Source organism: Nomascus leucogenys, chromosome 14 (genome assembly GCF_006542625.1).
Source record: "Nomascus leucogenys isolate Asia chromosome 14, Asia_NLE_v1, whole genome shotgun sequence".
Classification (NCBI taxonomy): domain Eukaryota; kingdom Metazoa; phylum Chordata; class Mammalia; order Primates; family Hylobatidae; genus Nomascus; species Nomascus leucogenys.
Window position 1 is genome coordinate 26,863,223 of NC_044394.1, and position 14,855 is coordinate 26,878,077.

Genomic DNA, 14,855 nt, shown 5'->3' on the forward strand with positions numbered 1-14,855 from the left:
GCCGAGGTGGGCAGATCATGAAGTCAGGAGTTCGAGACCAGCCTGACTAACACGGCGAAACCCCGTCTCTACTAAAAATACAAAAATTAGCCGGGCATGGTGGTGTGCACCTGTAATCCCAGCTACTCAGGAGGGTGAGGCAGGAGAATCCCTTGAACCCGGGCGGCAGAGGTTGTGGTGAGCTGAGATAGCGCCACTGGATTCCAGCTTGGTCGTGACAGAGTGAGACTCCATCTCAAAAAAAAAAAAAAAAAAATGAGAGAGATAGACATCAAGTTTGAATAGCCATTAGTGCTTTTCCTCAGTCACTGTTCATAGACAAATCCCCAAGCAAGGCCTCAATCATATCCAGGAACCCAGGGCCAGTGCAATATTGTCCTTAGACCAGGCAAGAGGCCCTCTACCCTTTGGAGGGCCTTGCATGTCACAAACACAAAAATTAAATTTATTGAAGACCACATGGGAGCTTTTGTCACCTGGGATCCTGGACATATCACTGGCACAGTGTGACCCGTAATCGTGAGCACCGATGAGTGAGATGAACACCCTCAGTCTCCACATTTCCCTCCTGTGTTCTCAAAACAAAAGGCTGCTGAGCCCAAACACTGTGAAGGTCTACAGATTGTGCCCCTGCTGACATGGAGACAGACACTGCTTTGGAGGGAGAAGGAATGTAATTGCCTCATATGTGTGCCCCTTCTCTCAGAGAGCATGAATTCAAGAGGTCCTGGCATAACCAAATATTATTTCTCAATAGTGCCAAGGGCCTATTTTCTTCTTAATTTGTCCTAATTCATGATTCTGGAGGCATTCACAAATTAGCTTAGTGTTCACAGGAGTCGCACGTGGTGGCTGTGTCAGTTATCTGTTCCTGCATAACAAACCACACCGAAACTGGGTGGCTTAAAACAACAAACATTTATTTGCCCATAACTCTAGGTTGGGCTCAGCTGGGCAATTTTTCTGCTGATCTCCTTTGGGGTCACTTATACAGCTGCAGTCAGCCAGCAGCTCAGCTGGCACTGGATGTTCCCAGATGGCTTTGTTTATGTGCTTGATATTTATGCTAGCTGTTGGCTGGGGTGCCCTAGTTCTCCTTCAAATGGCCTTTCCTCCTTTAGGAAAGGACTGGGCATTTTCACATAATGGCAGAAATGTGTAATGTAATTAAGGCCTAGCTGTGGGAGTTGCACCATGTTACTTCTGTCTCAGTCTATGGAGCAAATGAAGCCTTAAGGGATGCCCAGATCCAGGGGTTGGAAGGATATAGACTCTATGTCTCCATGAGAAACATGGCAAAAATTATATTGCAAAGGGGCTGGATGCAGGGAGGTAAGACGTGTTGGGGACCATTATGTAACAATATACCACAGTGCCTGAGGAACATTTTGCCGGGCTGAAGAATTGATATTTTTCGGCAAGGCACAGTGGCCCACATGTGTAATTCTATCACTTTGGGAGGCTAAGGTGGGTGAATCGCTTGAACTCAGGAGTTCAAGACCAGCCTGGGCAACATGGTGAAACCCTGTCTTTACCAAAAATACAAAAAATTAGCCAGGTGTGATGGTGCACAACTGTGGTCCCAGCTACTTGGGAACCTGAGGTGGGAGAATCGCTTGAGCCTGGGAGGTGGAGAGCCATGATCACACCACTGTACTCCAGCCTGAGTGACAGAGTGAGACCCTGTCTTAAAAAAAAGAAAAAAAAGAATTCATATTTGTCTTACATTTATATACATGTAGTTGTAAGATATTTGAAGCATGATACAGATTCTTTTTTTTTTTTTTTTTTTTTGAGGCGGAGTCTCGCTCTGTCACCCAGGCTGGAGTGCAGTGGCGCAATCTCGGCTCACTGCAAGCTCCGCCTCCCGGGTTCATGCCATTCTCCTGCTTCAGCCTCCCGCGTAGCTGGGACTACAGGCGCCCGCCACCTCGCCCGGCTAATTTTTTGTATTTTTAGTAGAGACAGGGTTTCATCGTGGTCTTGATCTCCTGACCTCGTGATCCGCCCGCCTCGGCCTCCCAAAGTGCTGGGATTACAAGCGTGAGCCACCGCGCCCGGCCGCATGATATAGATTCTTTGCTTTGCTTATTAAGCAGACATTAAAACCCAGAATTGTGAAGTTTTATTTATTTATTCTGAGATGGAGTCTCAGCTCTGTTGCCAGGCTGGAGTGCAGTGGCACGAACTTGGCTCACTGCAACCTCTGCTTCCCTGGTTCAAGTGATTCTCCTGTCTCAGCCTCCCGAGTAGCTGGAACTACAGGTGGGCAACACCACGCCCAACTAATTTTTGAATTTTTAGTACAGATGGGGTTTCACCATGTTGGCCAGGATGGTCTCAATCTCTTGACCTCATGATCCACCCGCCTTGGCCTCCCAAAGTGCTGGGATTACAGGTGTGAGCCACTGCGCCTGGCTGAAGTTTTATTTTTATAATAATATTGAATAAGATTTAATTATCAAGTATAAAAAATTTAGCCTTATTTAAATAACTTTATTTTTTAAATTTACTAATTAAATTTTCGTATTTTACTTTGCAATATTAATAATTTGGTCAGGCATGGTGGCTCATGCCTGTAATCCCAGCACCTTGGGATGCTAAGGTGAGAGGATCACTTGAGCCCAGGAGTTTGAGACCAGCCTGGGCAACACAGTGAGACCCTTGGTAGAGCTGGGGAAAGAGCCACAGAGAGAGCTCAAAAAATTAGCTGGGTGTGGTAGTGAGCACCTGTAGTCCCAGCTACTTGGAAGGCTTAGGTGGGAAGATTGCTTAAGTTTGGGAGGTCGAGGCTACTGTTGCCCAGGATGGAGTGCAGTGAACTGTGATCATACCACTGCACTCCAGCCTGGGCAACAGAGCAAGACACTGTCTCAAAAAAAAAAAAAAAACAAAGAAGTTGAATGTTTTAGAAGAAAAACAACTTTATTTTGTAAACTCTTAGATCACTAGGAATGAATACAAGTTGAGTTGGGATCAATTTAGAAAATATGACAGTGGAGCTCAAAAAAAAAAAAAAGCCAAAAAAGGAAAAGTATTCAGAAGGGCATCAGCTTAAATTTTTTAAAACTGGCAACATTGAAAATGAACAGTTTTCTGTTGACGTCTCTCATAAAACTTGTAAGCAAGAGAACTTCACAAATTCTTTTTCTTTTCCCTTCCCTCTTTCCCTCCCTCCCTCCCTCCCTCCCTCCCTCCTCCTTCCTCCTCCTTCCTTCCTTCCTTCCTTCCTTCCTTCCTTCCTTCTTTGAGCCAGGGTCTTGCTCTATTGCCCAGGCTAGAGTACGGTGGCATTATCGTAGCTCACTGCAGCCTGGAATTCCTGGGCTCAAGCAAATCTCCTGCCTCAGCCTCCCAAGCTAAGACTACAAGTGCATACACCTCACATGGCTAATTTTTAATCTTTTGTAGAGATGAGGTCTAGCTATGTTGTCCAGTCTGGTCTTCAGCTCCTGGCCTCAAGTGATTCTGCTGCTGCCCAGGCTGGAGTGCAGTGAGCTGACATCACAGCCTCCTAAAGTGTTGGGATTACAGGTGTGAGCCACAATGCCTAGCCACAGATTCTTTTTTAATGAGGTTTTAATGCTGATGAAACTGTAAAAATAAGCAAGAAAATTATTCTCATTAAATTCATAACTTGAAGAGGTTGAATGCAATTCCTGCAACTTCTTTTTTTTTTTTGAGACGGAGTCTCGCTGGAGTGCAGTGGCGTGATCTTGGCTCACTGCAACCTCCCCTCCCGGGTTCAAGCAATTCTCCTGCCTCAGCCTCCCGAGTAGCTGGGATTACAGGCGCCTGCCACCATGCCCAGCTAATTTTTGTATTTTTAGTAGAGATGGGGTTTCTCCATGTTGGCCAGGCTGGTCTCGAACTCCTGACCTCAGGTGATCCACCCACCTCGGCCTCCAAAATTGGGATTACAGGCGTGAGCCACCGCGCCTGGCCGCAACTTCATATTTTTTTTACCTAATGAGGATCTGATTACAGATCCAAAGAATAAGAATGTATGTGGCCTCTGTTTGCACTTGCAAGTGTTGGGGGGTGATGAAATTGTGTCAATCAGCCTCCTTCTCCCCAGAGTCTGTTTTCAGGTTAGGAGGGAGAACAGGGCTGAGTCATTCCCAGAAGCCTGGGCCTTGTCAGATTCTTTAGAAGGGACGGCCTCCTGGGACACTCTGGGTCCCTGGCAGAGAGCTCAACCCTGACAGCCTCCCTGAGTCATACCAGACCAGTCACTGGGTCCTGATGTCCCTGTTTCAGATGCTCCGCTCCCTGCCCCTGCATCTCTGGAGTCATCGGGGCCGCTGCATGCCCATCAGCCTAAGTAGTTGCAGGCTATTGGTGTCATTTCTGGAAAAGAAGGCAGCTGCTTCTCTGTTTGTTTTTCTCTTCCAACACAGTGCCCTATTTACCTACAAAACCACCACAAAGTGACGGCCCCGGCAGATCTGCTACCATTCAGCAGCTGCCTCAAGTCACCCAACATAATGTTTGAGTCTCCAATGAGAGGGAGGGAGACAAAGGCCTCATTCCACAGACCTGGTGATGGAGGCCCAGAGACGGGAAGTGATTTCCTCAAGGTCACACTGCTTCTCGGTAGCAGAACCAGGATTCTCAATTTTCAGTTCAGATCTTTTCCATTGTATGAATTAGGAATACTGAACTGTCTTCACTTTTTGTTTGTTTGTTTGCTTGTTTTTGAGACAGGGTCTCACTCCCCTTGCCCAGGCTAGATTGCAGTGGTACAATCACAGCTCACTGCAGCCTCAACTTTCTGGGCTTAGGTGATTTTCCTGTCTCAGCCTCCTGGGTAGCTGGGACTACAGGCAAGTGCCACCATGCCTGGCTTATTTTTTGTACTTTAGTAGAGATGGGGTTTCGCCATGTTGCTCAGGCTGGTCTTGAACTCCTGGGCTCAAGTGCTCCACTTGTCTTGGTCTCCCAAAGTGCTGGGATTACAGGTGTGAGCCACATCTTGGTTAGAAGTTTGTTGTTTTGTTTTTTTGCCCTCCTTTGTAAGACAGCCCTATCCTGATAAATTATCAGGATATAGGCTTAGGGATTGGGTGAGTTTACCAATGAGATTGCAAGAATGCTAATTAAATTATCCCTTTCCCAGGAGCCTCTGCTTCCTGAGGCTGCCCCACTCCCAGCCACCAAATGCAAATGGACTTAACTGCAGTAAACTTTTGTTTACTTGCGGATGTTGGTTACATTTTCAACTGTAAAGATTTATAACCAAAGTTAAGGGGTTATAAAAAGACCTCAGTGTCCTATTTATTATGACGCGAAAAGTAAATATCCAGACTACCTTATTTGCAATAGCAAAAGTTTGGAAATAACTAACTCACTCATTAAAATAGGATTGATGAAATGACTTCTAGTACATCCACAGGACAGCATGCTCTGGAGATATAAAAAAGGAATGATACAGAAGCTTTCCTTTTTACTTTTAAGTTATATTTTTTGCATAATAATCTATGAATAGAATACTGTATAATGAAAAGCCTCCCTTCTATTCTGTCTCCCAGCCACCAAGTTCACCTTCCTACAGGCATCCAGCATGACCTATTTCTTCTGTAACCTTTTAAAGACATTTCATGCACATAGAAGCATTTATAAGGATAGTCAGCCCAGTATTTTGAGGCTGGGCTCAAATGCCTCTGGCTTTTTCCATTTACTGTTTTCATTTGTTCAGGAAACACTTACTGAGCACCTACTATGTGTCAAGCACTCTTTTAGGCACTTGGAATTTGGTAGTGAACAAAACAAATACATTCTTGCCCTCCTGGAGCTTACATTTAAAAAAAAAAATTTTTTTTTTTTCCAAGACAAGGTCTTGCTCTGTCACCCAGGCTGGAGTGCAGTGATGTGAACACTGCTTGCTTCAGCCTCGACCTCCTGGGCTCAAGTGATCCTTCTGCCTCAGCCTTCCAAGTAGGTGGGACTACAGGCACCCACCACTACCCCCAGCCAGTTTTTAAATTTTCTGTAGAGACAGGGTCTCACCATGTTGCTTGGGCTGGTCTCAAACTCCTGGGCTCAAGCAATCCTCCCTCCTTGCCCTCCCAAATTGCTAGCATTACAAGTGTGAGCCACTGCACTGGCCACGCTTACATTTTTGTAGGATATAAATAAACAAGTGATATATAGTGATAAGTAGTAAGTGCTATGGAGCAAAACAGGGTAAGGGGATAGATGTGTGTGCATGCATGCATGTGTGTGTGGCGAGGGTGGTGGTGAATGGGCTATGGATATTTTATGACAGGGTGGTGTGGGAGACCAGAATATGCCACCCCAAAATATGAAGGATTTTTGAGCTAAAGACAATTAAGAAGAAGTAGATGCAGGAAAGCTCTCTGCCCTCCTTCTATTTGCCTAAAAGCAGGACATAGATTTACAAAGGCAAAAGGTAGCCTACCTGCTACCCTTCTTCCAGGGAAAACCAAGGTTAGCACTGAAGGTCTAACTTTGGACCCTTATCAGCCTGGAGATGGCACCAGAGGAAGCCACATGAACAGGCCTTAGCCACATGAACAGCACTAGCCAGGCTGTATCTGCCATTTATTGGCTTTCTGACAAGTTGCTGCCCCTAGAGACTCAAAATCCTTTTCCTTTGTCTTGTCACTTCTCTAAATATTCATTGTTCTTTGTTGACAATGCCACATAAGCTAGAATTCAAAGCCACCTCTTTGAGAACAATTCATTCTCTGGGTGTGTTCCATGTATACATTAAATATACATGTTAAACTTCAGTTTGTTTTTATCTCGTCTTTTGCTACAAGGGTCTTTTCCAATCAAAAACCTATGAGGGTTGAAGAAAAAATTATTTTTATTCTCCTATAGTGGTCAGTGAAAGATTTGCCAAGGCCTGAAGAAAGTGAGAGAGTGAGCCAGGTTTCCTCTGCTTTGAATCCAGATACCTGGATTTGAACCTTCAAAGCCTTCAAACCCTCCATGTGGAGCGGAAGGAACTTGCTATGAGGAACAAAACAGTTATGGTTGAAACTGAGTGAATATATCTTGGAGATCTTCTGTATCATGATAATTTGCTCATTCTTTTTACACCTGCATCTTATTCCATTGTATGTGTGCACCACGGTTGAATTAAGCAGTCTGTTACTAATGGAGATTTCTGAGACATCTGTTCTTTTGTGATTGCAAACAATATTGCAGTGAGTAACCTTATCAGGTGGTTCTTTGCAACGTGCAAGTTTCTGTGGAATTAATTCCCAGAAGTGGAATTGCTAGGTCAAAGGTATGTGTGCCTGTATTTTCATATAGATTTTGCCAAACCGTAACTAACAAAGAAGGTGAACTATTTTTGGTCTGCTGCCAACTATACATTGATTTTTTTTTTTTTTTTGAGACAGAGTATTGCTCTTGTTGCCCAGGCTGGAGTGCAATGGCGCAACCTTGGCTCACTGCAACCTCCACCTTCCGGGTTCAGGCTATTCTCCTGCCTCAGCCTCTCGAGTAGGTGGGATTACAGGACCCCGCCACCACGCTCGGCTAATTTTTTGTATTTTTAGTAGAGATGGGGTTTCACCATGTTGGCCAGGCTGGTCTTGAACTCCTGGCCTCAAGTGATCTGCTCGTCTCAGTCTCCCAAAGTGCTGGGATTACAAACGTGAGCCACTGCACCCAGCTGATTTATTATTCTTTAAGTAAATATGTATTGAGCACCTACCATGAACCAGGTACTAGTCTAAATGCTGACAATTGAGAATTGGAACGGAAACCACAACTTGCCAAGCATATCCTGACTCACAGAACAGATTGACTGTGCCAGACCAGTCATGCCAGAAGCTATGATGTGCTTCATACACTATCAAAACTCAATAGTCAACACCGATTTGTTCAGACCCATGATCCCAAGGTAAGACCACTAACAATTTCATTAATTATCTAGTTTTCAAAATCTAACCAATCCTTTGCAAAGAGCCCCCTCTAAATAACATCTGGGACAAAATATACCCATTAGAAAAGACTATTTGACTTTGGGTAGTGCAATAGGAAGAACATTCATTAATGAGAAAGGTCTCAAAAAAGAGGAAACAAACTTGCATTTTTTTTTTTTTTTTTTTTTTTTTTGAGATGGAATCTCGCTCTTTCACCCAGGCTGCAGTGCAGTGGTGCCATCTTGGCTCACTGCAACCTCTGCCTCCTGGGTTCAAGTGATTCTCTTGCCTCAGCCTCCCGAGTAGCTGGGACTACAGTCACCCACCAGCATGCCCAGCTGATTTTTGTATTTTTAGTAGGGACAGGGTTTCACCATGTTGGCCAGGCTGGTCTCAAACTCCTGACCTGAGGTGATCTACCCACCCGGACTTCCCAAAAGGGTGGGATTACAGGCGTGAGCCACTGTGCCCAGCCCAAACTTGCATTTTAATAAAACAAGGGAGTCACTGAGGAAGAGTGGAGGCAAGTCTCATCTTGGACATGTCAGGTGAGGTGGTCCTTTGTAGTTAGCCTTTTCTCTGAACATAAGGGTGGTGGGATTTCCTAACCATTAAAAAGGTGCTATCTCGGCCGGGCATGGTGGCTCATGCCTGTAATCCCAGCACTTTGGGAGGCCGAGGCAGGTGGATCACGAGGTCAGGAGTTCAAGACCAGCCTGGCCAACGTGGTGAAACCTTGTCTCTACTAAAAATACAAAAAAAATTAGTCGGGTGTGGTGGTACACTCCTGTAGTCCCAGCTACTCGGGAGGCTGAGGCAGGAGAATCACTTGAACCTGGGAGGGGGAGGTTGCAGTGAGCCGAGATCACACTACTGCACTCCAGCCTGGCAACAGAGCAAGACCCTGCCTCAGGAAGAAAAAAAAAAAAAAAGATGCTATACAGCTTTGGGCTTTGGGTTTTTTTTCAATGACAGCTTGACATATGATTCACATATACAATTAACTCATTTAGCGTGTACAATTCAATGGTTTTTGGTATATTCTTGATGAATTTATGCGACCATCACTAGGATTAATTGTAGAACTTTTTCTTTTTTGTCTTTCTTTTTTTTTTTTGAGACAGAGTCTGCAACCTGCACCTCCCAAGTTCATACCATTCTCCTGCCTCAGTCTCCGGAGTAGCTGGGATTACAGGTGCCCGCCACCACACCTGGCTGATTTTTGTATTTTTAGTAGAGACAGGGTTTCACCATGTTGGCTAGGCTGGTCTCAAACTGCTGACCTCATGATCCGCCTGCCTTGGCCTCCCAAAGTGCTGGGATTACAGACATGAGCCACTGCACCCGGCCAATTGTAGAACATTTTCATTACCCCCAAAAGAAACCTCATACCAATTAACTGTCATTTTCCATTTTCCCATTGCCTATTCCTAGACAATTGCTAATCTGTTCTTGCCTCTATAGATTTGCCTATTCTGGACATTTCATATAAATTGAATTATTCTTGTGTGATCATCTTTTGTGACTGACTTCTTTCACTTTGCATAATGTTGTCAAGGTCTATCCATTCTAGCATGCATCAATACTTCATTTCTTTTTATTGCTGAATTATACTCCATTGTATACCATATTTTGTTTATCCATTCATCAGTTGGTGGACATTTGGGTTGTTTCTACTTTTTCGTTATAATGAATAATATTGCTAATAAACATTCAGGTACAAATTTTTGTGTGAACATATGTTTTCAATTCTTTTGGCCATGGACCTAGGAGTGGAATTGATGGATCCAATAGTAACTCTATGTTTAATCTTTTGAGGAACTGCCAAACTGTTTTCCAAAGCAGCTGCACCATTTTACATTTCTACCAGCAATATGAGGGTTGCAATTTCTCCATATTTTTGCCAACACTTGGGTTTTTAAGCATTTTTTATTATAGTGTAGGGGCAGAAAGATGTGATACCTTTCCTCACCCATCATAAGGCACGTGGCCAACACTCTGAGAACGAAAGACAGGTTAACAAGAGAAAAGCATAACAAATTTATTTAATCAAAGTTTTATGTGACACAGGAGACTTCAGAAATGAAGGCCCAACAACTTAGGGAAAACCATTTATTTTGCTTAGGTTTGATTAAGAAGGGACAGCCTTATAGAAATGTGATTGGACAAAGAAGTACAAGCGAATAGGAATAGACCGAGGGGGAAACCCAGCAAGGCCTATCCAGATTCATCTTGGCCTCTCTGTGGAGCATCACTCTACCCTTCCCAGGTGCGGGGCAAGACTCCCCTGAAATAAGGGCCTTCAAGGGAGAAGGGAGAGAGTGACCTTTCTAGGTTTTATGGCTTGCTTTTGGAGAGAGGGTCTCTGGTTTCTATGACTCACCTTGGAAGAATTCTTGTTTCTATGAGGAGAAAGAAGGGTGGGAGACAAGAGGACGGGAGAAGGTCAGAGAGATCTTGCTTCTGAGATCCTTCCAAGCTCTTTTAGTTCAAAGTACTTGCCATGCTGTTGGGACTCAGAAAACAATACCCCAAGAAGAAGACCTTAGCAGTGAAGGGGTATTGTTGTCTGGGGTAAAATACCTGGGGTCCGTCGTCTGGCGTCAAGAAGATAAAGGACACAGACACACATGAAGAGTGAGTTTAGGAGCAGAGGTTTAATAGGCAAAAGAAAGAGAAGGGAGAGCAGCTCTTTCTCTTGTGAGGAAGAGGGGATATTCAAAAGGGAAAAGTCGGCCCATGAGAGACTGAGCCAGATTTTATAGGAAGGCTTGAGGAGGTGGTGTCTGATTTACGTAGGGCCCACAGATTGGTTGGACCAGGTGTGACGTTTGCATAGCTCACGGGGAAGGCTGGTCACCCCACCCTTATTTTATTATGCAAATGGAGTCTTTTCCTGGCTGGTGCCGTATTGTTTTTTCCTTACTGTACACATGGTTTGGCAAAGAGAAGCCACCATTTTGAACATGGCTAGTCCCAGGTAGCCTTTTCCTATTAGCACGACTGCTAGCATTCACCTGTATAAGCTTCCAGCTTGTCTATGTCTGCAGCTCGATTTTACAGGTTGCTCTTCGTTAGAAAAGAGAATGATTTGGGGGCTGCTTTTCATTAAAAGGAAAACCTTACTGAGGTCTCCTGTACCCTCACTATCTGCCTAAGTAATTAATTTCATCTTAACTCCTATATCAGCAGCAGCCTCAGAAACAAAGAGTTTCCTCTGACCTTCTCATGCTCTCCTGTCTCTCAGTCCCATTCTCCCCAGAGGCCAGCCATAGAAACTAGAATCCCTCTTCCCCAAGGCGGGTCATTGAAACCAGAACCCTTTTCCCCCAGAGCTAGTCATAAAACCTAAAAATATTACTCTAATTTACTCCAATTATCACCAAAATAATTAGATAATATGTAAATTATCTAAATATTACTCTAATTTCCTCCACCTTTCCATTTAAAAACTGGACATAAAGAAATTATCGCCGGGCGCGGTGGCTCACGCTTGTAATCCCAGCACTTTGGGAGGCCGAGGCGGGCGGATCACGAGGTCAGGAGATCGAGACAACGGTGAAACCCCGTCTCTACTAAAAATACAAAAAATTAGCCAGGCGTGGTGGCGGGCGCCTGTAGTCCCAGCTACTCGGAGAGGCTGAGGCAGGAGAATGGTGTGAACCCGGGAGGCGGAGCTTGCAGTGAGCCGAGATTGCACCACTGCACTCCAGCCTGGGTGACAGAGCGAGACAGACTCCGTCTCAAAAAAAAAAAAAAAAAAAAAAAAAAAAAGAAATTATCTGGGCCAGGCGTGGTGGCTAACACCTCTAATCTAAGCAGTTTGGGAGGCTGAGGTAGGAGGATTCCTTGAGGCCAGGAGTTCGAGACCAGCCTGGGCAATATAACAATACCCCATCTCTATTTTTAAAATTAAAATAAAATAAGAAATTACCCTGACCTACCTTGTTTGTAGGTCATAAGAGTCCCATTCCAGACAGGGCTCTGTCTCATACTCAGAAGGAAGGAATAAGTGGTCAGAGGCCAAGAAAAATCTAGACAGACAGGCCTTAATGGGTTTTCCCGCTTATTTAGATCATACCCCTCTTGTCCAATCATATTTCTATACAGCTGTCCATACTTTTTTAAATCTAAGCATAAAAATGATAATTGTCCTTGTATCTTTGGGTCTTCATGCTAACAGCTCCCATGTAGACATGTTAAATAAATGTGCATGCCTTTTCTCCTATTAATCTGCCTCATATCAGTGATTTTTTGGTGAATCTTCAGAGGACCAAGGGAAACCTTCAAAGGGCCAATGGGTTCCCCTTGGCCCCTACAATGCTAAAGCACCATAATTGGAGATATTGTGTTCTGAGCCCCAATAATAGCTACTCTAGTGGGCATGAAATGAGATCTCACTGTGGTTTTTCTGGGTTTTGTTATTTAAGGTAAAATGTCACATGAAGTCTTGTACTATCTATCCTCCACCATAACAACCACACAGATTGTCTCTCATGGTAGCCTTTAATCTCCCTCTGGGAAACACACCTTTCTTCTTTTTGGCTTTACTTTGCTTTTCTTGCTTCTGTTTTTCACTGCAAGTCATCAATTTCTGATGAAATACACTAATCCCAAACTGAGGCTTAAAAAAACTGGTGTAATATAGTCACTTTTCATACTGTGTAATTTTATCTTTAGTAACTTTCCAAACTCTGAAGTTACCTCTTAAAGAGGTTCGTAGCTATTTCATAAACTGTATTATTAACGCCAAAGTTTTATTTTGCTAATTCGAGATCCGACTTTTTCTGTGATTTCTTTAGTTGCAATTTATCTGCTAATTTTTCTGGTGTTAGCACTTTAGGTTTTTCACGTTCTTCTAACCTCTTCTTGATTTCTTATTGTCTTTTCTTCTGTTGCCATTCTTTCTCTTTTATTGAAGCCATCCTTACAGGGTTAACAAGAATTTTGGCCAGAAATATAGTTATAATTAAGCATTGCCGGGTGTGGTGGTTCATGTCTGTAATCCCAGCACTTTGGTGAAGCTAAGGCAAGTGGATCACCTGAGGTCAGGAGTTCACGACCAGCCTAGCCAACATAGTGAAACCCTGTCTGCACTAAAAAAAGCACAAAAATTAGCCGGGTGTGGTGGTGGGCACCTGTAATCCCAGCTACTTGGGAGAATGAGACAGGAGAATCATTTGAACCTGGGAGGTGGAGGTTGCAGTGAGCCGAGACCATACCATTGCACTCTAGCCTGGGCAACAAGAGTGAAACTCCGTCTCAAAAAAAAAAAAAAAAAGCATTAATCAGGCTGCGCTTTGACTCACTTCTTTGTAACCTTAAGTCACTTATGTAGCACTAGACTCTTACCATTTACATGCCCAATGTTCCTTTTCCGAGGTTAAGACTTTTGTTTAAAAACTGCTTAAGCAGATTCTGAATTCCAGCAAAACAGTGATGCCAACCAATTTAAAGACCCCCACGGAGGAACTGACTCAGCACAATAATACACTGTTCTTACCTCCGTGTCTCATCACTTCACCCTGCACAATCTCCACACTTGGGCCCACTCCAAAATCCTTAAAAACCCTAGCCCCAAACTCCTCAGGGAGATTTGAGATCCCATTTGGCTGTCCTATGATTAAACCTCTTCCTCTGCTGCAACCTGGTGTCTCGGCATACTGACTTGCCATGTGCACTGGGTGATGACTTTAAGGTTAGAGTATTTTCTGTGTTATTTTTTTCTTTTCTGAAATTTTTACTTTTTTTTTTTTTTTTTTTTTTTGAGACAGGGTCTTACTCTGTTGCCAGGCTGGAGTGCAGTGGCACCATCTCAGCTTACTGCAGCCTTGACCTCCTAGGCTTAAGTGATCACCCTGGGCTCAAGTGATCAATCCTTCCATCTCAGCCTCCCGAGTAGCTGGGACCATAGGTGTGCACCACCCTGCCCCCCCCCAGTATTTGTATTTTTGTAGAGACAGGATTTTGCCGTGTTGTCTAGGATGGTCTTGAACTCCTGGGCTCAAGCAATTCTCCCGCCTTGGCTTCCCAACGTGCTGGGATTACAGGCGTGAGCTACCACGCCTGGCCTGAAATTTTTACTTCTGGTTTTGTTTCTGCTTCCTTCCTTCCCTGCCCCTGCCATATCATCATCATCCCAGTTATCCTTGATGTCTTCATCTTCTCCTTCCCAGTGGTCCCCTACCTTGTAGTGCCAGTGCGCTCCACACTCCACAGAGAATGAGTCCATGTCCCAAGAATCCAAGTCCTCCCACCTGTCATCACTGCTGCCATCTGAAGCCAGGTGTGGCTGGGCCTGAAGGGAAGAGTTAGCGCAGCAGAGGTGAGAGGTGAGATGCTAGATTTGCTCTCATTGGCTGGCAAGGGCCTTCAATGGTTGTGACTGGCATTTCCTGATGGCTAGCGATGTTCAGCGGCTTTTCATATGCTTGTTTATTATTTTTTAAATTGCATCATCTCTTTTGATGAATAAGGGTATGCATCCTTGTATATGTTTAAGAGCCCTCTGTATGTTATTTTCTATGAATTGTTTATATCTTTTGTTTGGTTTTCTTTTGGGATATTGTTTCTTTTTCTTGTTTTCTTTCTTCCTTTCTTGGCCTTTTTGAAGAACTAACTCACAGATTTATTTTTTAGTGCTAATTTTTATGTTTTGTAATACATTTGTTTATCCTTTATTAATTTCTTCCTCTTGCTTTCCTTAGGAACGATTCTCTTCCCCTCCCCCCGTAACTTTCTTGAGTTTTTTTTTTAAATGAATTTTATTATTTTGATTAAAATTATTTTTAACAGCCGGGTGTGGTGGCTCATGCCTGTAATCCCAGCACTTTGGGAGGCTGAGGCAGGCGAATCATGAGGTCAGGAGATCAAGACCATCCTGGCTAATGTGGTGAAACCCCATCTCTACTAAAAATACAAAAAAATTAGCAGGGTGTGGTGGCACGTGCCTGT

The 14,855-nt window shown here is 44.0% G+C and overlaps 1 pseudogene; it reads right to left on the reverse strand.

Moving 5' to 3' along the window:
- Positions 1-12,360: 12,360 nt before the first annotated feature.
- On the reverse strand, positions 12,361-14,133 carry LOC100603061 (annotated as a pseudogene).
- Between the last annotated feature and the right edge of the window lie 722 nt (positions 14,134-14,855).